Below are 25,567 nucleotides of genomic sequence, written 5' to 3'. Positions count from 1 at the left end.
TAGTACACAGCGTTGTACGAGATCTTCAGTTTCTGGTATGGAATAGCCTTCATTTCTCAGAACAAGAATAGACTGACGAGTTTCAGAAGAAAGTTATTTGTTTCTGGCCATTTTGAGCCTGTAATCGAACACACAAATGCTGATGTTCCAGATACTCACCTAGTCTAAAGAAGGCCAGTTTTATTGGTTCTTTAAAATCAGCTGTGCTAACATAATTGCAAAAGGGTTTTCTAATGATCAATTAGCCTTTTAAAATGATCAACTTGGATTAGCTAACAACGTGCCATTGGAACACAGGAGTGATGGTTGCTGATAATGGGCCTCTACACCCATGTAGATATTCCATAAAATGCTGCCATTTCCAGCATTAACTATGTCTACACTGTATTTCTGATCAATTTGATGTTATTTTAATAGACAAAAAATGTGCTTTTCTTTCAAAAACAAGGACATTTCTAAGTGACCCCAAACTTTTGAATGGTAGTGTACATATGAGATGAGTAAAGCAGTATTGTAAACATTATTTAAACATTATATAAAAAGTGACTAGTGTTCCATTATTAAAGTGGCCAGTGATTCCAAGTCTATATGGGGCAGCAGCCTCTAAGGTGCAGCCAGCTAGTGATGGTTATTTAACAGTCTGACAGCCTTGAGATAGGTGTTTTTTAGTCTCAGCTTTGATGCACCTTTACTGACCTTGCTTTCTGGATGATAGCGGAGTGAACATGCCATGGCTCGGGTGGTTGATGTTGTTGATCTTTTTGGCCTTCCTGTGACATTGGGTGCTGTAAGTGTCCTGGAGGGCTAGTATTTTGCCCCCGGTGATGCGCTGGGCAGTCCGCACCACCCACTGGAGAACCCTGTGGTTGTGGGCGGTGCAGTTGCCGTACCAGGCGGTGATACAGCCCGACAGGATGCTCTCGATTGTGCATCTGTAAATGTTTGAGGGTTTTAGGTGCCAAGCCAACTTTCTTCAGCCTCCTGAGTTTGAAGAGGTGCTGCTGCGCTGCCTTCACCACACTGTCTGTGTGGATAATTTCAGATCGTCAGTGATGTGTACGCCGAGGAACTTGAAGCTTTCCACTTTCTCCACTGAGGTCCCATCGATGTGGATAGGGGCATGCTCCATCTGCTGTTTCCTGAAGTCCACGATCAGCTCCTTTGTTTTGTTGACGTTGAGTGAGAGGCACCACTCCGCCAGGGCCCTCACCTCCTCCCTGTGGGCTGTCTCGTCAATGTTGGTAATCAGGACTACTATTGTTGTGTTGTCTGTAAACTTGATGATTGAGTTGGAAGCGTGTGTGGCTACACAGTCATGGGGGAACAGGGAGTACAGGAGGGGGCTGAGCACACACCCTTGTGAGGCCCATCTGTTGAGGATCAGCAAAGTTGAGGTGTTGTTTCCTACTTCACCACCTGGGGGCGGCCCGTCAGGAAGTCCAGGACTCAGTTGCACCGGGCAGGGTTCAGACCCAGGGCCCCGAGCTTAATGATGAGCTTGGAGGGCACTATGGTATTGAATGCTGAGCTATAGTCAATGAACAGCATCCTTACATAGGTATTCCTCTTGTCCAGATGGGATAGGGCAGTGTGCAGTGCGATCTATTGGGGCGGTAAGTGGGTCTAGGGTGTCAGGTAAGGTGGAGGTGATATGATCCTTAAATAGCCTCTCAAAGCACTTCAAGATGACAGAAGTGAGTGCTACGGGGCGATAGTCATTTAGTTCAGTTACCTTTGCTTTCTTGGGTACAGGAACAATGGTGGACATTTGGAAGCAAGTGGGGACAGCAGACTTGGATAGGAAGATTGAATATGTCCGTAAACACTCCAGCCAGCTGGTCTGCGCATGCTCTGAGGATGCGGCTAGGGATGCCGTCTGGGCCGGCAGCCTTGTGAGGGTTAACACACTTAAATGTCTTACTCATGTCGGCCACGGAGAAGGAGAGCCCACAGTCCTTGGTAGCGGGCCGCATCGGTGGCACTGTGTTATCCTCAAAGCGGGCGAAGGTGGTGTTTAGCTTGTCCGGAAGCAAGACGTGTCCACGACGTGACTATTTTCCCTTTGTCATCCATGATTGTCATTACATTATTTACCATTCAATTCTATTGGACACAAAATAATCTGAAACAATTAAAAAGTTGCAGTTGCCTTGCTATGTTGTTGTCTTAGGTATCTCTTTATGTAGCGTTGTCTCTTGTTGTGATGTGTGTTTAGTCCTATTTATTTTTATTTTATCCCAGCCCCCCATCCCCGCAGGAGGCCTTTTGGTAGGACATTAACTAGGCAAGTCAGTTAAGAACAAATTCTTATTTTTCAATGACGACCTAGGAACAGTGGGTTGTTCAGGGTCAAAGCGACAGATTTTAACCTTGTCAGCTCGGGGATTCGATCTTGCAACCTTTCAGTTACTAGTCCAACGCTCTAACCACTAGGCTACCTGCCGCCCCTGAAATAAAGCTCAGTATTTGAGTTATTTATTTTATACAGTTATCATTATTAGACTCCACTGTACGTGTAAAGAATTTATAACAATTATCAACTGAGAATACACAAGCTATCACACACGGGTAATGGGTAAAACACTCAAGGAGCGAGACAACCAAAACTGACCAACCAAACCCCTCTCAGCTGTGAGATATGGTTGAAGGGCTTCATCTCCATCGGTTCTCTGTAAATAGATGGAGAACTTCACAGGAGAAAACATATACACTTGTTCCACATGCGGAAAGACTTTTCTCCATAAAGTTACTTTTGACTATCACCAGAAATTACACACTGGAGAGAAGCCCAATGCTTGTGGTCGTGGTGGAAAGAGATTTATTACAAAACAATCTCTTAAGATACATGAGCTGATCAATACAAGTGAGAAAACCACATAAGTGCAGTGATTGTGGGAGACTTTCTACTAATCCGTTATCGCAAAAGGCAAGTCCATGAGAGAAGCCTTTCAGCTGTGACGTCTGCGGGAGAAGATTCAGCAAAGCCATTCATGTCGCAGCCAACATGCAAGTGCACACAGGAGTCAGACCATACTCATGCAAGAGATGTGGAAAAGGCTTTTAGGATTCAAGACACTTAAAAAAAAAAGTCAAACTCAGCTACGGTTACCTTCTGACGGCTCTTTGAGGTTTAGGAGAGTACAACCTAAATAACATGGACATCTAATAACAGTTCACCAGTTTGAATACTGAGAAATTGTTATTTTTAATTGGATTTCCCAAATTATTCCATACATGATTTATACTCTGATCACGTCGCTGATATTCACACCTTGGTTCTAATAGTCCATGTTTACTACAGTTACTGTAATCTTTGAAATAGTACTTTGGGTAGTTTAACTGGGCAAATAATTACCCATTTGGTTGTTTGGCCTTATGGAATGCTTTAGGTGCAGGGGAGGGTTGATGAACTCAATTTATACAGGGTGGAAACTAAGAGAATGATGAGATTTTTTTAAATGTGATATATAAAATAAAGTTTACTATTAGTGAAAATAAAAATCTGAAATAAGTCAGTTATACTGTTACTTTATTGCATTTTTGTGTCTGTTGTAGTAGTCCTTATTGAGTGTCTCCATGACTTTGCCTTTCAGACTGCAGAATAGAGGTCGTCTCCTCTCCAGAGTGTTGCCTCTTCTGGTGGCGTTTTCTGTCATTAATTTGAGAGAAGCTTTGTCCACAGTCTGAGCAGTGGTATGGTTTCTCTCCAGTGTGAATTCTCATGTGTATTGTGAGTGAGTTCTTTTGGAAAAATCTTTTTCCACAGCAGGAGCACTGGAAAGGTCTCTCTTTATTATGCACCCTTCTCACATGAGTCATCACGTCACATGAACGAGAAAAGGTATTTCCACATTCCGAGCAAGGATAGGCTGCCCTTTCTCCAGAGAGTTTGAACTTGTGTGCTTGCTTGTGACACTTAAATGTTTTTTCAAGTGCAAAACTCTTCCCACAATCAGTGCAGTGGTATGGTTTCTCTCCAGTGTGTATTCGCTGGTGCGTTTCCAACCTTTGCATATTTGTAAAACCCTCCCCACAGTCAGTGCAGAGGTATAGTACACTTTCAGTGTGTGTTCTTTGATGTCTTTCAAACTTTGCCTTGTTTAAGAAACACTTTCCACAGTCAGAACAGTGGAGTGCCAGATCTCCAGTATGTACTGGAAGGTGTGATCTTAGTTTTGCCATGTCAGGAAATCTTTTATCACACCTTGAACAGTGGTAAGGTTTCTTTCCTGTATGAGTTTCTTGTGGAAGGTATGCCTTTTCTCCAGCATGTACATGCATGTGTGTTTTTAGATCTTCTGGTTTGGAGAAAAGTTCCTCACAATGATTGCAGCGGAAGTATTTCCCTTTCATATGCTTTCGCTGGCGGTGTCTTTTCAAATGGTACGATTGAGAATAACTTTTGTCACAATCAGGGCATTGGTGAGCCTTCACTCCTGTATGTGTTAGCTGGTGTGACTTAAGACGATCTAATCGACCGAAACCTCTGTCGCAATCAGGGCAGTGGTAAGGCTTCTCTCCAGTATGTGTTCGTTGGTGTCTTTTAAGATCCCCCACTTGTCGAAAGCTCTTCCCACATTCGGAGCACTGATTCATTTCAGAGCAGTGGTAAGGCTTCTTACCTGTATGAGTTTCTTGCTGAAGGTATGCCTTTTCTCCAGCATGTACATGCATGTGTGTTTTTAGATCTTTAGGCCTGGAGAAAAGTTCCTCACAATGATTGCAGTGGAAGTATTTCCCTTTCATATGCTTTCGCTGGCGGTGTCTTTTCAAATGGTACGATTGAGAATAACTTTTGTCACAATCAGGGCATTGGTGAGCCTTCACTCCTGTATGTGTTAGCTGGTGTGACTTAAGACGATCTAATCGAGCAAAACTTTGTTCACAATCAGGGCAGTGGTGAGGCTTCTCTCCAGTATGTGTTCGCTGGTGTCTTATAAGATCCCTCACTTTTCTAAAGCTCTTACTGCAGTCAAAGCAGTAGTGAGGCTTCTCTCCTCCAGGACTGAAACCCTCGATCCACTCATCAGTGCCACCAGTATGTTGGGGCTCCTCTTCATTCTCCTGTGTTGTTTGGGGTTGTTGTGGTCTTTCTGAGTTTTGAGTCTTCTTCTTCTCTGATTGGCACTGGGTATTGGCTGGGCATTGCTGTTTGCTATGTGAAAGCACACCGTCTACATTTGCTGCCCTGCTGGCAGCTTTGAAGGTATTCTCCGGCAGGTCCTGTTGCTTTTCCACAAGTTCAGTTTGACGAATGCGTGTGACAGCTTTATCCAGTGTTATTTCTGGGTCCATTTGTAATTGCTCGGAAAGTCTTCTGTCAAGTAAGCCCATGACTAGTCTGTCTCTTATCATCTCACTGAGCAGAGCTCCATAACCACAATGTTCTGACAAACAATGAAGTGCAGTGATAAAATCATCAGCTGTCTCTCCTGCTTCTTGTTGTCTTTGGTTGAATTTAGTTCGTTCTAATATTACATTCCTCCTAACTGCCAAATGTCCATCTTGCTGTTCATTATTAGAACTGTGGAAGTGTTCCTGCTTGATCAGGTTGTCATCTTGCAGGTCTTCTGAGGTGTCCATCTCCTCTGCCTGGAAAAACATTTAAAATAGCATAATTACTAGTAGGCCTATCGTCTCTGTTCTCTAAAACAACATTTTGTAATACATAAAATAGTCTACTTTTCATTATGGTTCAAGTCCAAATTAGAATAGATAGCATATACAATAAATAGCTAAACAAATAACTTAGGTCTATACATCTTTACAGTAGTAGTTAGGTCTAATCATGTGTATTACCTAGCAGTATCAACATGATAATGATGATTTGTTGTTTGTCATTAGGCTTAGAGATCACCATGATATAACATATTGATTGCATTGGCTTGTGATCGAGGCCAGAGAAGGTTCATTGACTAGTATTAGTAGTGTGCATTTCCATGTAAAAAGCCCCATGATCACTAGCATGTGAAGTGTCAAATGAAAGTTAAGAGCCTATATTTGAGAAATTAAGGCATATCAAATGTTCAACCATTTTCCATCCTAAAAAGTTAGGAATAAGGAAAGGCTTTGATTTTTGGTGTTGGATTCTAGCTTGAAATATACTTATTATATACTAGAACGTATTTATTACTTTACATGTATAAGAAATGTATATGTTGGGGGTCAATGAAGGGTGAATAGGAACGCTGTGTATGGAAAGTTACAAGGGGTGACAAGTGCAGAAAGTTCATATTCTGTTCAAACATGTTGTTGCTGAATATGAATATTCGTGAGCAAGGAGGCAAAGAGCAATAGTCTAGTTTCATTTCCTGATAAGGCAGGCCAGTTGCTTTGGAACTAGGACCATGAGGGATGTGGAACTCAGCTCGAGATAAGGTCACCAGTTGAAGAGAGAAGACACTGCTGGGAGGGGGGCCACAGGGGCCCACCCAGAAGACCATCTGATTTCAGTCCACACACCACTTCCATGAGGATCTTACACTTAGGCAGGCCATGGCAATACCAGTAAGAGGAATCTACTGTGTTTCTGCCTAACAGAGAAGGATTGTTTATCTTAGACATGCAAGATGAAGCCGCCAGCCGGAAGATATAAATATATGCTTGTGTGACTTGTATGTCGTGTCTGCAGCTAAAGCACCCAGTGGGTTGAATAAACTTGGTTTGATCTTTTTCTAGTCGTCCATTCGAGTTTCTACTCTGTTTGTTCAGAACCTAACAGTTGGTGTTGCTAGTGATTCACCACGATTTACAGTCGAACTGGAGAGTCCGAATCAGTTGAGCTGGAGCCGGCACCAAAAACAAGGCAGGCACAGTTCCTACACCTGTTACCACTCATTCTGACATCTCTGGGAGATGAGTCATAGGCTGAACACATATTATAGGATACGGACCTAGGAAACCTGAGATTCTTCAGTAGTCCCATTGTGTTACGAACAGCCATAGATGTATGGTGTAGGGTAGGTTCTGCAAGGATAGGTCCAGAGTGGAGATGGGTCCCTGCGAGATCCGTGGGTGACCCCACGGTGAAGGGTAGATTCCGTGTAGGGTTGGTTCCCTGAGAGATCCGTAAGCGGGACGAAGGTCCCAGGGGGTGAAAGCCCCAGCCGTGGTGGCCATAAAGTGTGTATATGGATAAATTGTCATTCTTGTATACTAGTACAGTAAGTTGTAGAGAAGTAGTCCATGTAGAAGGGGAAAGGCCGACGTGCTCTCGGTGGAGAATAGCAGATATCTGTGCTTAAAGATGAAACATTGTCAGTGAGTGGGAATGTGGATGGTGATAGAAGGTTGCCTGTAAGTTCTAGAGGGCAGCCCCCTCCTTGGTTAGTTGTCCACAATAGTCTGTGGTGAATTGGCATACAATACAACACAGTGTCGTCCAGCGCCTACACTGTTACTACTCTCCGGGGGAGTGTGTATCACTGCCTTGGGAAAGTCCTTAATAGAAGGTGAGTGTTAGAACCGTGGGTACAGAAACCTAAACACTGTTGGGGGTGGAGCGGAGCCTATAATACCTGATATGGCATCTGGAGGCCAGGAGACTCCTGGAGCGGGAGGGGAGAATGTTACCAAAGCATTAGAAGCGCTGAAAAAAGGGCATACTATCAGCACCAAGAATCAAATAAGTGGTGAGGCAAGTTAACCAAAAATCAGACAAAATTGGTACACATCCCATCAAATGGACAGTTTAAATCCAGCCAAGAGTGTATGGGTGCCATCATATTGTGGAACACTGAAATCAAAGAATGACCCAGACCACAATACACCGGTATCCTAACCACGGCACTTTATCAGCAAAGGATAAAAAATGGAAAAAAGGTCAAAAATAAAAACCTGCCAGGTAAAATGGAGCAATAAAATGACTAATAAAAACATTAAAAACTAGGCACATCCGAAGGGCATGCGTACAGAAGCAGGAATTGGCTAATGCGTTACAAAAGAGTAAAAAGGAAAATCAGGAATGAGTGACCCAGCAACCACAAATGACCAAAAAAATTGAGGGATTCTTAACAGCAGTTGGGAATATTTTGTTATATAAAGTACCAGTCAAAAGTTCACACCACTATTATTCTACAATGTAGAATAAAAACCTGGAATGAGTAGGTGTCCAAACTTTTGACTGGTACTGTATCTGGCCTCTGTGCAGTCGATTTGTGGTTCAGCAAGATAACGGTTTCTTTGTGGAAGGAGACGTAGGAGGCTACGTCAAACACAGCTTCCTAGTAGATACCGGCGCTCAAATATCACTAATTGCTTAGAATGAGAAATTAGCTAAATTTGCGACAGGTAAAAAGTACCACATTCAGCGGGGTAACGGGCGGAATGGAAAGCGATACAAATATTATCCATGTCCTATATCATAGGACCAGTTGTTCATTTTACATGGCGACGGGTGTGGAACCAATGTTGGGGTTGGATAATCTCTGCGAAAAGCTAGGGGAGTGGATTCTCAAAAGGTAACAAATTAACATTGGCAGTACAGACGGTGAAAGCCGAGCAATAGTTGTTTCAGGATCATCCCCTATGGGCAAAAGACGCATTAGATTGCGGTCAGATTGAAGGCTGTAACCCTGTTGTGGTGGAGGTACATCCACTGTCAACGATAAAGCAATATCCTATTAAACCGGAGGCTGAGAAATCGGTGGCAATATTACTAGAGCGAGGCATAGCCATCATTGTAAATAGGTAGGCCGTCATTGTAAATAAGAATGTTCTTAACTGACTTACCTAGTTAGATTTAAAGAATTGCGGTACTAGGACCAGTCCGATGCAACAGCACTTTATTTATAGTAAAGAAAGGACTAAAATGGCGTTTTAAAGTGAATTTTCACGACATAAACAAACATGCAATGAAAATCACACCAGTAGTAGTGGATTTGGCAGACCTACTGGCATCTATTCCCTCAGACTGGTACAGCGTAGTGCTGGGTGATATGGCCAAAATATCCTATCATGGTATTTTTCACATTTTAGACGGTATGACAGTATTTTATGTTGTTGATGAATAAAAGTTCTACATTTGCTTTATGAGTAGTACGTGACCCTAGGATGGCAACACATAGATTCTAAATTATTTCAAGGGGTATTTCTCCATTCTGATTGGTTTATACTGTTCAATTCAACCTAAAAATCATTTCCTGCACTCATTTGAGATCCTTTCAACACTGCCACGATATGGGCAAAAATACTAGGCCTTACTTTTAACCAAATGTTGCAATTGCAATTTAGATTAAAACACTTGGGTGAACTTTTGGAATCATGGAAATAGATTATACAGTGTTTGACATGACAACGAATGGAAATGCCATGGATGAGTTATTGTGACAGGGTAGGAACCAAAGTGATGTTCCGTGTTTCCTAGGGGACCCTATAATCATTGGCTACATTAAATCTTTATTCATATAGCCAACATATTCATGCTTCCCCTATTCCTCTTTGATTTATAAAATACTGTTGCACAAACATGCTGATTTAGGCCTCCAAGAGCACTGGTATCAGGCTGTATTAGCTAGCTACGTTTGCTTTATTAGTTAATTAGCCAGCTAACTAGAGATTAGCATTAGTGGCTAACACGATTTAGCTTAACTTGCTAAGAAAATACTAACTAGCTGTTTGCAGATGTAAGAAACACAAACTAATATTGTAATTATAGAACGCTTGTGGGTTTATATAAAGATCAAATTCTGTCAAATGGCGCCGGAACAGAAGGCAGACGTGTTACGTGTCCCCAACCTATTGTTTTTTTGTTCGTAACTTATTTATTAACTATTTTTGTACAAAATGTTGCCGCTACCGTCTCTTACGACCGAAAATAACTTCTACACATCAGGACTCCGATTACTCACCACGGACTAGCAGAATCCTTTTTCTTCTTTCACGACTCTGATGAACCCGAGGCGGAGGATATACGGCTCCCTTGGGAACAGGCCCCGACCCCAGTGATCTGCGTGAAGAGGCGGAGAAAGAGGCCGGAAGGCAGGCTGCCTTCTGAGGAGGAGGGGGCGATGAAATAAACCCCCACTCCCCTCAATTCTGCTCGCAAACATGCAATCTTTGGACAATAAAATGGACGAGATATTGGGAAGATTAATCTACCAACACTGTAACATCTTATGTTTCACGGAGTCGTGGCTGAACGATGACAATATCAACATACCAGCTGGCTGGTTATATGATGTACCGGCAGGATAGAACATCAGCGTCTGGTAAGACAAAGGGTGGCGGTCTATGTATTTTTATAAACAGCTGGTGCACGATATCTAAGGAAGTCTCGAGCCATTGCTCGCCTGAGGTAGAGTTTGATAAGCTGCAGACCACATTACCTACCGAGGGAGCTTTCGTCTATATTCTTTGCAGCTGTTTACATACCACCACAGTCAAAGGCTGGCACCAAGATAGCATTGAATGAGCTGTATTCCGCCATAAGCAAACAAGAAAACGTTCACCCAGAGGTGGAGCTCCTAGTAGCCGGGGACTTTAACCTGTTAGGGCTAGGGGGCAGCATTTGCACGTCTGGATAAAAAAAATGTACCCGATTTAATCTGGTTACTAATCCTACCCAGTAACTAGAATATGCATATACTTATTATATATGGATAGAAAACACTCTAAAGTTTCTAAAACTGTTTGAATGGTGTCTGTGAGTATAACAGAACTCATTTGGCAGGCAAAACCCTGAGACATTTTCTGACAGGAAGTGGATACCTGATGTGTTGTATTGACTTTAAACCTATCCCATTGAAAAACACAGGGGCTGAGGAATATTTTGGCACTTCCTATTGCTTCCACTAGATGTCACCAGCCTTTACAAAGTGTTTTGAGTCTTCTGGAGGGAGATCTGACCGAACAAGAGCCATGGAACGATGATGTCCCATTAGACACCTGGCGCGCGAGTTCATGTTGGGTACCCTCGTTCCAATACGTTATAAAAGAGTATGCATTCGTCCACCTTGAATATTATTCATGTTCTGGTTAAAAAAGGCCCTAATGATTTATGCTATACAACGTTTGACATGTTTGAACGAACGGAAATATATTTTTTCCCCTCGTTCATGACGAGAAGTCCGGCTGGCTTAGATCATGTGCTAACAAGACGGAGATTTTTGGACATAAATGATGAGCTTTTTTGAACAAAACTACATTCGTTATGGACCTGTGATACCTGGAAGTGACATCTGATGAAGAGAATCAAAGGTAATGGATTATTTACATAGTATTTTCGATTTTAGATCTCCCCAACATGACGTCTAGTCTGTATCGCAACGCGTATTTTTCTGGGCGCAGTGCTCAGATTATTGCAAAGTGTGATTTCCCAGTAAGGTTATTTTTAAATCTGGCAAGTTGATTGCGTTCAAGAGATGTAAATCTATAATTCTTTAAATGACAATATAATATTTTACCAATGTTTTCTAATTTTATTATTTAATTTGTGACGCTGACTTGACTGCCGGTTATTGGAGGGAAACGATTTCCTCAACATCAATGCCATAGTAAAACGCTGTTTTTGGATATAAATATGAACTTGATAGAACTAAAAATGCATGCATTGTCTAACATAATGTCCTAGGAGTGTCATCTGATGGAGATTGTAAAAGGTTAGTGCATCATTTTAGCTGGTTTTATGGTTTTGGTGACCCTGTCTTTGACTTGACAAAACATTACACACAACTCTTGTAAATGTACTGTCCTAACATACTCTAAATTTATGCTTTCGCCGTAAAACCTTTTTGAAATCGTAAAACGTGGTTAGATTAAGGAGATGTTTATCTTTCAAATGGTGTAAAATAGTTGTATTTTTGAAAATAAATTATTTTGACATTTATTTGGATTCAAATTTGCCGCTCTTGAAATGCACCTGCTGTTGATGGAGTGCACCACGGGTGGCACGCTAGCGTCCCACCTAGCCCATAGAGGTTAATGCAGGGAAACTTAAATCAGTTTTACCTAATTTCTATCAACATGTTAAATGTGCAACCAAAGGGAAAATAACTCTGGACCACCTATACTCCACACACAGAGATGCATACAAAGCTCTCCCTCCATTTGGCAAATCTGACCATAATTCTATTCTCTTGATTCCTGCTTACAAGCAAAAATTAAAGCAGGAAACACCAGTGACTAGATCAATAAAAAGGTGGTCAGATAAAGCAGATGCTAAGCTACAGGACTGTTTTGCTAGCACAGACTGGAATATGTTCCGGGATTCCTCCAATGGCATTGAGGAGTACACCACATCTATCAATGGCTTCATCAATAAGTGCATCGATGACGGCATCCCCATAGTGACCATACGTACATACCCCAACCAGAAACCATGGACTACAGGCAGCATCCGCACTGAGCTAAAGGCTAGAGCTGACGCTTTCAAGAAGCGGGACTCTAACCCAGAAGCTTATAAGAAATCCCGCTATGCCCGCCGACGAAACATCAAACAGGCAAAGCAACAATACAGGACTAAGATTGAGTTGTACTACACCGGCTCTGATGCTCGTCGGATGTGGCAGGGCTTGCAAACCACAGACTACAAAAGGGAAGCACAGTCGAGAGCTGCCCAATGACACAAGCCTACCGGACGAGCTAAAGTACTTCTATGCTCGCTTCGAGGCAAATAACACTGAAACATGCACGAGAGCACTAGCTGTACCGGAAGACTGTGTGATCACGCTCTTCGCAGCAGATGTAAGACCTTTAGACAGGTCAACATTCAGACAGAGTACCAGGACGTGTACTGCGAGCATGCGCTGACCAACTAGCAAGTGTCTTCACTGACATTTTCAACCTCTCCCTGTCCGAGTCTGTAATACCAACATGTTTTAAGCAGACCACCATAGAGCCTGTGCCCAAGAACACTAAGGTAACCCTGCCTAAATGACCAGTAGCACTCACATCTGTAGCCATGAAGCGCTTTGAAAGGCTGGTCATTGCTCACATCAACACCATCATCCCAGAAACCCTAGACCCACTCCAATTTGAATACCGCCCCAACAGATCCACAGATGATGCAGTCTCTATTGCACTCCACATTGCCCTTTCCCACCTGGACAAAAGGAACATCTATGTGAGAATGCTATTCATTGACTACAGCTCAGCGTTCAACACCATAGTGCCCTCAAACCTCATCAATAAGCTAAGGACCCTGGGACTAAACACCTCCCTCTGCAACTGTATCATGGACTTCCTGATGGGCCACCCGAAGGTGATAAGGGTAGGTAACAACACATCTGCCACGCTGATCCTCAACACAGGGGCCCCTCAGGGGTGCGTGCTCAGCCCCCTCCTGTTCTCCCTGTTCCCTCATGACTGCACGGCCAGGCACGACTCCAACATTACATTTGCCGATGACACAACAGTGGTAGGCCTGATCACCGACAACAACGAGACAGCCTATAGGGAGGAGGTCAGAGACCTGGGCATGTGGTGCCAGGACAACAACCTCTCCCTCAACGTAATCAAGACAAAGGAGATGATTGTGGACTACAGGAAAAAGAGGACCGAGCACGCCCCCATTCTCATCGACGGGCTGCAGTGGAGCAGGTTGAGAACTTCAAGTTCCTTGGTGTCCACATCACCAACAAACTATCATGGTCCAAACACACCATGACAGGCATGAAGCAGGCACGACAAAACCTATTCCCCCTCAGGAGACTGACAAGATTTGGCATGGGTCCTCAGATCCCCAAAAGGTTCTACAGCTGCACCATCGAGAGCATCCTGACTGGTTCCATCAATGCCTGGTATGGCAACTACCTTAGCCTCCGACTGCAAGGCACTACAGAGGTTAGTGCGAACGGCCCAGTACGTCACTGGGGCCAAGCTTCCTGCCATCCAGGACCTCTATACCAGGCGGTGTCAGAGGAAGGGCCCTAAAAATTGTCAAAGACTCCAGCCACCCTAGTCATAGACTGTTCTCTCTGCTACCACACGGCAAGCAGTACTGGAGCACAAAGTCTAGCTTGGCCCCAGTGACTACGCGCATTGCCCACCCCCACCACTCTGTTGTCATCTATGCATAGTCACTATAATAACTCTACCTACATGTACATACTACCTCAACTAACCAGCACCCCCCGTATATATTGTTATTTTTTTTACTACTCCTCTTTACTTTTCTCTTATTCTTATCCATATTTTTTTAAACTGCACTGTCGGTTAGGGGCTCGTAAGTAAGCATTTCACTCTAAGGTCCACACCTGTTGTATTTGGTGCATGTGACTAATAAAATTTGATACATTGTTGCCATGTGCTGCATTGACCATGCAGACTTAACGAAAGTGTCTCGTGGTCAAGCAACGACAAATGTGCTCCTTGAGTGACAGGAAGTGGGACTAGGTCTGTGTGGAAAGCGGTGTGGAGAGAGAGCGGAGAGGGATGACTCAAATAGCGGAGTAAACTATAAAAATGGACGTTACACACGGCGCATCACATTTAAGTTCTCTAGGGTAGGGGGCAGTATTTTCACGGCCGGATGAAAAACGTACCCAAATTAAACGGCCTACTACTCGGGCCCAGGAACTAGAATATGCATATTATTAGTAGATTTGGATAGAAAACACTCTGAAGTTTCTAAAACTGTTTGAATGATGTGTGTGAGTATAAACAGAACTCATATGGCAGGCAAAAACATGAGAAAAATTCTAACCAGGAAGTGGAAAATCTGGTGCTTGTAGTCCTTTCAAGTCATTGCCTATCGAACACACAGTGACTTAGGGTTCATTTTGCACTGCCTAAGGCTTCCACTAGATGTCAACAGTCTTTAGAAAGTTGTTTGAGGCGTCTATGATGAACAGAGAGCGAACAGAGGAAGTTGGAATTTGTTGACTCAGGAAAGCACAGGAGTTCATTGGCACGCGTTCACATAATGGGTAGCTGTGTTCCAAAACGTTTTTCAAGACATTGGAATCGTCCGGTTGGAATATTATTGTAGTTATAAGTTAAAAAGGCCCTAAAGATTGATGCTATACAACGTTTGACATGTTTGAATGAACGTAAATATAACTTCTTTTATACTTTTCTTCGTGACATTTTGGCCACGCTTCCTACACTTGGAGTAGCTTACTGAACGCGGAAACAACAAGGAGGTATTTGGACATAAATTATGGACTTTATCGAACAAAACAACATTTATTGTGGACCTGGGATTCCTGGAAGTGCCCTCTGATGAAGATCCAAGGTAAGTGAATATTTCTAATGCCATTTATGATTTTAGATGACTCCAAAATGGCGGGTATCTGTATTGCTTGATGTCTTTTTCTGAGCACAGTACTCAGATTATTGCAAGTGTGCTTTCCCCATGAAGCTTTTTTGAAATCTGTCACAGCGGTTGCATAAAGGAGATGTTCATCTATAATTCTTTGAATAACAGTTTAATATTTTATCAACGTTTATGAGTATTTTTGTAAATTGTTGTGCTGATTCACCGGCAGTATTGGAGGCAAAATATTTTCTGAACATCACACGGCAATGTAAAATGCTGTTTTTGGATATAAATATGAACTTGATCGAACAAAAAATGCATGTATTGTGTAACATGATGTCCTAGGAGTGTAATCTGATGAAGATCGTCAAAGGTTAGTGCCTAATTTTAGCTGGTTTTCTGGTTTTTGTGACGCCTGTCCTTGCTAGGAAAATGGCTGTGTGGTTTTTCTTGTGTTGGAACTGTCCTAACATAATCTAACTTTATGCTTTTGCCGTAAATCCTTTTTGAAATCGGACAATGTGGTTACATTAAGGAGACGTGCATCTTTAAAATTATGTAAAATAGTCGTATGTTTGAGAACTTTGAATTATGACATTTTGTGGTTTTGAATTTGGCGCTCTGATTTTTCACTGGCTGTTGAATAGTGTGAACCGTGGCGTCCCACCTCCCCAAGAGAGGTTAACAAACCCAACATTCAAATAACGTTATAGAAGGTAAAATAAAAACCCAAACCAGTCCATGCATCCATACCAGTATATAGTAAAATATGGTATACCGCCCAGCCCTAGTACAGCGTGCGTGACATGAAAAAATGATTTTGGTCAGTGCAGGTGGCTGTGTAGGAGTCACGATACTGGTTCGGATTTTGTTGTCAGAGGGAGCAGTTTACGTAGTCAAGGGTACCAATGGGATTTACAAACAGTAACTTTGTAACACACAGCATAAAAAAAAAATCTCAAAAATATATCTATATATTTTTTTTTAAGTAGTACATTTGAGGGTTCCGTCTGGTACAGTACATAGATGATTTGTTGTTGGTGTCAAAAGACAAAGCAACTCATACAGAGACCTTACAACAATAGTAAACTATTTGGCAGAGCAGGGTCACAAAGCATCATATAAGAAAGCCCAAATGGCCAAACAGGAGTTAACATATAATGTGCACAAAGCACATTACACGCGATCCAGTAGAGACAATGAGTTCTCTGGCGACCACGACAAAACACTCATCGCACACTCAGGAAAACTATAGGGCTTCTCAATTTTGTGAGACATTTTATTCCGTCATATTCTAAATTCAAAAGGCACTCGCACATCTGAGCTGTCCTTTTTGCAGGTGCATGGTAACAGTTGAATAAAATGAGAAAAAAGAAGAAACCCGCACACTGCTCTTGATAGCATCATTGCTCTTTAATAAGCTTTACGTATCGGCCTCAAGGCCTTCACTCTGACCGAATACAACAGGTGTAGCATTAACAGGACAGAAATATCTAACTATTAATATCAAACAAATCAGGTAAATTTGTAATTTCTCTCACAGTTTGAGTTAAAAAAGCAATTGTGTCAAGCGCCAGCATTGGGGTTACCAAACCTAAAATAACCTTTTAACATTATTGTACATGAGCAGGAAGGACATTGTAGTGCGGTGGGTACGCAAAATCATGGGGGTAAAGAGAGACCACGTACTGGAGTAAATCGTTAGACTCGGTAGCGAGAGGAATGCTGCAGTGTCTGAGGGCAGTACAGGCGACAGAAATGGTTTTGCATAACACTGCATCGATCCACATGCTGTAGCAACCACAGTTAACAGCACATTACTAGTGCGAGATGGACAGAATGGGAGTTAACATTAAATGGGGAAAATCTACAAAGCCATAAAATCGGTGCTTTGAATCCTGCGTCGTTAACGCCGTTGCCTGGGGAGGAAGAAACGCATGTATGTAACCCAGATCAAATTACACAGACGGCTCTAGTTACATGACCACAGAAGGGAAGAGGGTGACGGGGTATGCTGTGTGTGACAGGAACACCAATCAAAAATGGGCAAATAGAAGCATTATTTGAAGCGTGTCAATTACCCAGTAGTGAAATGTGAAGCGCATATGAGTCATACAGATAAAATAGCCATAGGGAATCGCCAAGCCTTAGTAAGAGTACATTCCACTGTAAACAAGCAGTTGGATGGGGTATAGGAGCTACTTTTAACCACCCTAGTCTGTGTCAGTTGCTGTAATGGTCAATGCCACATGTAAGACGGATAGATTGACAAAACGCATAGAATGGGTGGCCAAATACAAAGACACGAGAGTACATTGGGAAGAGTCAGGACTACCGCCACACAGACCAGAGAGGTCACTAATCACAAAAGGCACAGTACTCTGGGTGGAACAACTTGATAACAGGACTAGTACATTGGGCATAGGCTGTTCAGAACAAGGTGTAATCTTGGTACAGAAAGAAGTATGGAAGGAAAGTAATGGCACAGAGTCTAAGGAATTAAACTACATTTTCTCTCCTGCCTTAAATTAACATAATGGGCTTGGGTTCTCAATCAGCTGAGGGTCAGTTAATATATTTCAGACTAGTGCTACCTCGGAGTGTTGAGGTGACCGTATTACAGCCACACTGGCGGTCACGAGTCAAGAAGGCAGTCAACTTCCACATGACCGTTTAGTCATGGTAATTAGGCTTCTCCATGCCCTGATGCTGCTGATGGTCATTAGTAGCCTACCAAACTTACTAACTGCCTGGTACTCAGCACTCCATTGTCACTCTAATCACTCTGATATCAACGCAAATTAAATCGAAAATCGAATCAAACACTTCATAGGCTATGCAATTGCGCGAGAAAACAGAGTGATGGGATCCTCTTTTTAGTAGAGGCCATCAGCTTTATATAGACTAGGCCTACTATATTTATTTCTCAACTTTCCTAATATTAAGCACATTGTTTATGTTTATCTTTACAACAGGAGTATAGTCTATGAATAATAAGCATTGATGGCGACGGTGGGTAGGGCTGCCGTCTTATCGGCCCTCAACCAATCATGCTATTTTGTTAGTTTTTTCACGTTGTTCGTAACTTGTTTTGTACATAATGCTGCTCTTTAATTATTTGTTTTTCTTAACTCTTACTTTTTTAACTTTTATTTTTTAGGTATTTTCTTAACGGCATCGTTGGTTAAGGGCTTGTAAGTAAGCATTTCACTCTAAGGTCTACATCTGTTGTATTCGGCGCATGTGACAAATACATTTTGATTTGATTTGTGGCTGGCAGGAAAATGAACCACAGGAAAAGCTTCCTCCATTCTCTAAGTGCATAGATGACATGTATTTTTTCCCGCTGCCCCTGTTTCGAGACATGTGCATGATAATGGTCCATTCTAAAAATCAAAACAAATTTTACACACATTAAGTATTTGTAAAGACAAGATTAAATCAAGAATAGTCTGATGGTGACAATATTAGCCTGTCACTTGTGAATATATAATCACTTGTGAATGATGCCTAGCATAAGAAACAAAGCATTTTTTGATGATTTTTTCAAATCATAGTCATACCTCATGTAGCCTAGCCCATAGGGCTATATGTTTTGTATCACAACTTAAGTGGCCAAATAACTTCTTAAAATGAAACACATTAATCCGCTTTACAATGGGTGTAGAGCCTAACTGGCATAGATAAGCAGCGCATGAGTTTGACATTTGGGGAAGAACATTTTCACCATAAAAATGCACCTTTATAATAAAAGCATTACATGCATGATCACATTTGCGGTCACTTTTTATAATGGCGTTTTCCCGCTAATGGAACATTTGTGCTTATAGCCTACTACCATGTGCGCATAGTTGCGCTTATAATGTGAAGAAACAGCCTAATAGTTTATCAACATTTTAAGCTAAACGTTCTGATCTGTTGCATCAGCCACATTGCGTAAAAAAAGTTTTTGATGCTAGTGGTTATATTAATTTGGGATCTATTGCATCCCACAACTGTCCCGGACTATGTTTGGAATATTTATTTGTAGCACAGAATAGGTTAACTTTTGTACTATGGGGGATAGTAGATGGACATAGGCTAGTGCTTTTGCTGTTCGTTAGGCCTACTCATCTTGTTGGCTTACGAAAAGTAAATGTGGACAGTTTTTACAGTATCTTCAATATGTACCTCGGAAATAGATAAGGACGCGCGCAGTTGTGTCCCCGATGTATCGGTCTTCACTTGTAGCCTGTGAAAAAGACCAGATCACGTGATGACGAGCCATGTGAGTGAGATGCGCTTCGGATTGCACAGCACTCAGGGAGAAGGGCACAACGCAGCACTCTGGGCCATGTTGCCCGCTTTAAGGATAACACAGTGTCACCGACACGGCCCGCTACCAAGGACTGTGGGCTCTCCTCCATGGCCGACATAAGACATTAAAACGTGTTAACCCTCGCAAGGCTGCCGGCCCAGACGGCATCCCTACCCTCGTCAACAGAGCATGCGGAGACCAGCTGGCTGGTGTGTTTACGGACATATTCAATCTCTCCCTATCCGAGTCTGCTGTCCCCACATGTTTCAAGATGGCCACCATTGTCTTCTTGGGTACAGGAACAAAGGTAACTGAATTAAATGACTATCACCCAGTAGCACTCACTTCTGTCATCACGAAGTGCTTTGAGAGACTAGTTAAGGATCATATCACCTCCACCTAACCCGTCACCCTAGACCCACAGCAATTTGCATACCGCCCCAATAGGGCCACAGACGATGCAATCGTTATCACACTGCCCTATCCCATCTGGACAAGAGGAATACCTATGTAAGAATGCTGTTCATCAACTACAGCTCAGCATTCAACACCATAGTACCCTCATCACCCTCATCATAGTACCCTGGGTCTCAACCCCACCCTGTGCGATTGGGTCCTGGACTTCCTGACAAGCCACCCCCAGGTGGTGATGGTAGGAAACAACATCTCCACTTCGCTGATCCTCAACACTGGGGCCCCACAAGGGTGCGTTCTCAGCCCTCTCCTGTACTCCCTTTTCACCCACGACTGTGTGGCCATGCACACCTTCAACTCAATCATCAAGTTTGCAGATGACAACAGTAGTAGGCTTGATCATCAACAACGACGAGACAGCCTATAGGGAGGTGGTGAGGGCACTCAGGAGTGTGGTGTCAGGAAAACAACCTCTCACTCAACATCAACAAAACAAAGGAGATGATCTTGGACTTCAGGAAACAACAGAGGGAGCACCCCCCATCCACAGATGGGACAGCAATGGAGAAGGTGGAAAGCTTTAAGTTCCTCTGCATACACATCACGGACAAACTGAAATGGTTCACCCACACAGACAGTGTGATGAAGGCGGCGCAGCAGCACCTCTTCAACCTCAGGAGGCTGAAGAAATTAGACTTGGCCCCTAAAAAACATTTACAGATGCACAAATGAGAGCATCCAGTCAGGCTGTATCACCGCCTAGCACGGCAACTGCACCGCCCACAGCCACAAGGTTCTCCAGTGGGTGGTGCGGTCTGTCAAACGCATCACCGGGGGCACACTGCCTGCCCTCCAGGACACCTACAGCACCCGATGTCACAGGAAGGCCAAAAAGATCATCACGGACAACAACCAACCGAGCTATTGCCTGTTCACCCACAACCATCCAGAAGGCGATGTCAGTACAGGTGCATCAAAGCTGGGACCGAGAGACTGAAAAACAGCTTCTATCTCAAGGCCATCAGACTGTTAAACAGCCATCACTAGCACTGAGAGGCTGCTGCCAACATAGACTTGAAATCATTGGCCACGCTAACAAATGCATCACTAGTCACGTTATTAATGCCACTTTAATAATGATGTTTACATATCTAGCATTACTCATCCCATACACATACATATACATATACATATATATATATATATATATATATATACATACATACATACATACATACATAGATATACATACACATATACACATATATACATACATATACACATACATACATATACACATACATACATACATACACACACATACATACATACACATACATATATACATACATACATACACATACATATATACATACATACATACACACTACATACATACACATATACATACATACACATATACATACATACATACTGTATTCTATACCATCTTGCCTATGCCACTCGGTCATTGCTCATCCATATATGTACATATTCTTATTCCATACCTTTACTTACGTGTGTGTATTAGGTAGTTGTTGTGGAATTGTTAGATTACTTGTTGATATTGCTCCACTGTAGGAACTAGAAGCACAAGCATTTTGCTAGACTCGCAATAACATCTGCTAAACATGTGTATGTGACCAATAACATTATTTGATTTGGGGAAGTGCTATCATGTAAGAGGTTACATTCATCAGTATAACCCCTACAGTACTGCAACTAAAGGAGTAAAGTGGTCAGGGAAGGTTTTAGACACCAGCAGACCACGAGGACTGAATATGGTAACCAAACTATTCTCACGGTCAAGCATCAGGGGGAAGAGGTATATGAGCAGATGAAGGCATACTTACACATTTGTTTAGGGGCTGAACTAGTGACAGAAATTAAATCAGTGTAAACGATATGATGGCGGAGTTTACTGAAACGTTGATTTACTGAAACGTTGATTATTGTGCATTGTCCCTGTAAAAATAAAATAAAAAAATGTATTGTGGGAATAAGAATAATGTTTTATTTTCTGTTCATTTATAAGTAATGTCAACGTTTATATAAAATGTTAAACAGTATGGAGATACTATTCAAAAAGGAGACTGTTTGGATTTGAGCTTGAAATATACTTATGTTACCATACCAGAAGTTATTACTTTACCTGTATAAGAAATGTATATGTTGGGGGTCAATGAAAGGTGAATAGGAACGCTGTGTATGGAAAGTTACAAGGGGTGACAAGTGCAGAAAGTTCATATTCTGTTAAAACATGTTGTTGCTGAATATGAATATTCGTGAGCAAGGAGGCAAAGAGCAATAGTCTAGTTTCATTTCCTGATAAGGCAGGCCAGTTGCTTTGGAACTAGGACCATGAGGGATGTGGAACTCAGCTCGAGATAAGGTCACCAGTTGAAGAGAGAAGACACTGCTGGGAGGGGGGCCACAGGGGCCCACCCAGAAGACCATCTCTCTCACACACACACACACACACACACACACTTCCACGCCCATGAGGATCATAGACTTAGGCAGGCCATGGCAATACCAGTAAGAGGAATCTACTGTGTTTCTGCCTAACAGAGAAGGATTGTTTATCTTAGACATGCAAGATGAAGCCGCCAGCCGGAAGATATAAATATATGCTTGTGTGACTTGTATGTCGTGTCTGCAGCTAAAGCACCCAGTGGGTTGAATAAACTTGGTTTGATCTTTTTCTAGTCGTCCATTCGAGTTTCTACTCTGTTTGTTCAGAACCTAACACTGGTCAAACAGATGGAAAAAAGGTCTTAGAAAACATCTAGCAGAAATAGTCTTAAAATATATTAGAAATACATAAAAACAATCATGTGTAAAGACACCTGCCAACTAATATCAACATTTAAATGTAGTTTTGCAGAAATTATTTGCCTTCTGTAAATGTAAGTAATTCTGTTACCAAAATGCTAAGATCTTTTCTTAGTTCACAGAAGTAACAAGTAAAGTTAGACCTACTTTCTCTTTCTGTCAGGTGGTGGTCAAAGCAGGATTGTGACATCTGGACAACCCCTCCCTCTCCCTGTCTCTCTCTCCAGTTAATGTTAACTACCCTGCGCTTACTGACACCTACACATTAGCCCCCTCTCTTTCCATTTACTGTAATCAGCATCCTCACCCACTGAGCGCCAACCGACCATGGATGTTGAAACGTAGTTGAAATTTGGGAAGTCCAAATCTGAACTAATCAGATGTCTGTTTCACAAGTTTGGACAGTACAGTAAAATAAAAGTAGGGCAGAGTATAGTCCGGTACAACAGAGTACTGTACAGTAGAATTTAGTACACTAAAGTTCAGTATAATTTACTGTCTTCTCTACTGAACTATACACTACCATGCTGTACTTTAATGTCCAAACTTGTTTAACATAGATGTTTATGATCGGTACAGATTTGGTCTGGTCCAGACAAACCAAACTTGGTCTTGTTTGGGGAGAGAACTCAGAATAATAGCCAGTGCGTAGAATACCCAAACATGCAAAGGAGGATATTACATTTTTCTACCTTTGTGTACTCAGAATGCATCACCATGAAGAGAATAACATTCATAATTATGGATTTCTGTACAGATCAGGGCCCCATGATGTGATTATATTACCATCATTCTGTTACTGGGTGTTAATCCAATTCACTTACTGTAGCTCAATAAGCGAAATATATACATATTTATATATATTTTCTTTTTACTTGAGTCTTCATATCATAGCTGACGCCGCATTCTTTCTGCCGACATCTTTGAATCATAATTCGGGGTAGAGGTTTGGAAAACGTGGTCAAACTGATGGAGGTTATAGTGTCATTCTGTTAACAAACTTTATCTGTACTGTTCGAGTAAATGTGTTTGTGTAAAATCTTCAGTGGAAATTGTTAAAAGTAGTTGTGCAAAGAGTTGTATGGTTTGTTTAACTTTGCAATCAATGTTTTTTTGTTTGGCATACTTTTGAAGTGAAAAATCGATGTCTCGGCGTCATTGTGTTACCTTTGAATTGCCCGGCTCCTCTTCATCTCGGGTCTCCTGCATTGTTTGGGGCAGTCCTGCGTCCTCAAGTTCCGCCATTTTCAATGGTGTGTTTTGTATCCCAACAGAGGTGTTTTGCTGGTAAAACCAGAGGCTGCAAACCAACCAAGTCTGCTGTTCTATTCTATACACAATATTTTTGTCTGCTTTTGCAGGTTGCAAATGGAAGCTTTTGGTTAGATTTGATTCAAAGTAAATAATAAAACAATCTCACACGACTGTTGTTGTGCTGCTGCACGTCTATCCACTGCTGGTATTCCTCTCTCCACACCAGAACGTGATGCGGTTTAAAAAGAAGAAAAACGCAGCAAGCCTGAACTACCCACCGAGAACGAAGTGTCGTAAAATGCTTGCAGACGTTTCACTTTACGTATGAATGCAGAGTATTCATTTCTAAAAACAAATACATCGCGAGACTTCTGGGAAAGCTTGCGAAGCAAACTGACATGACAACGCCGGGGTTTGTCGGGTTTAGGGAAGGCAATGAGAGACAGTGTTGATTTTAGCTTGTAAATCTTGGTGGGGCAAACCAAAAAAAAAAGTTTGATGCATGCCAGCAAAGCCACTACACAACACAACACTAAGCAATACATTCATTGCATTATAACGGTGACAAACGGTGCCCACAAACTGTTAAGGCCTACATAAATTTGTCCCAACAGCAGAGCTTTCTTTTCAGCACCATGGAGTGAATCATTGCCACCTGTCTATCAGCGGAGCCTTGTCTGGCAGCGAAACAGTTCATTCAGCCTCATTTACTGACTTTTTAAAAAACATTGCTGATAGAATTTGTTCTTAACTGACTTAACTAGTTAAATAATTGTTTAAAAATATGGCTGCCTTGCTTAAAAGGATCTGACCCTTTTTTCAATGTTTCACCTAAAATGACATACCCAAATCTAACTGCCTGTAGCTCAGGAACTGAAGCTACAGGCAGTTTGAAATGCAAGAGAAAGGCCATAATGTATTATTACACCCCAGGTGCAATTTAGATTTTGGCCACTAGATGGCAGCAGTGTATGTGCAAAGTTTTTGACTAATCCAATTAACCATTGCATATCTGTTCAAAATGTTGTATCAAGACTGCCCAAATGTGGCTAATTGGTTTATTAATACATTTTCAAGTTCATAATTGTGCACTCTCCTCAAACAATAGCATGGCATTCTTTCACTGTAATAGCTACTGTAAATTGGACAGTGCAGTTAGATTAACAAGAATGTAAGCTTTCTGCCCATATCAGATATGTCTATGCCCTGGGAAATGTACATGTTACTTACAACCTCATGCTAATCACATTAGCTTACATTAGCTTAACCACCCTGTAGGGGGGGGGGGGGGGGGGGGGGGGGGGGGACCTATGGCATAATCCATAATTTCAATTAAGAAATTAATGAGCAAGCTAGGAAGGATGTAGTCAATATAACTATTTGTTCAGTATTTTTGAAAATGTACAGCACTAGAATTCAGAACATATTCTCCCTGTACACCAAGTAAAAACCATAGGTTTCAGTTGTTTTGAATGCGGCAGAAGTCATTCTGGATTGACAGCATTGCCAATGTATTCAAACTTTTCTGGGCCATGGCGTTACCCCATTTTTCATGATATCCAATTGGTAGT

The 25,567-nt window shown here is 42.0% G+C and overlaps 1 non-coding gene across 1 annotated transcript; it reads right to left on the bottom strand.

The window, feature by feature from the left end:
• Positions 1–2,795: 2,795 nt before the first annotated feature.
• LOC106575374 (uncharacterized) lies at positions 2,796–24,292 on the bottom strand. Its single transcript, XR_014381093.1, has 2 exons — positions 23,910–24,292; positions 2,796–5,592 (listed from the first exon to the last, which is right to left on the bottom strand). It is a non-coding gene; the product is annotated as an uncharacterized LOC106575374 (transcript).
• Between the last annotated feature and the right edge of the window lie 1,275 nt (positions 24,293–25,567).

Source organism: Salmo salar, chromosome 17, assembly GCF_965601325.2.
Source record: "Salmo salar chromosome 17, fSalSal1, whole genome shotgun sequence".
NCBI classification, from domain to species: domain Eukaryota; kingdom Metazoa; phylum Chordata; class Actinopteri; order Salmoniformes; family Salmonidae; genus Salmo; species Salmo salar.
The sequence above is the reverse complement of the archived record's forward strand: the minus strand, read 5'-3'. Positions and strand labels throughout refer to the sequence as shown.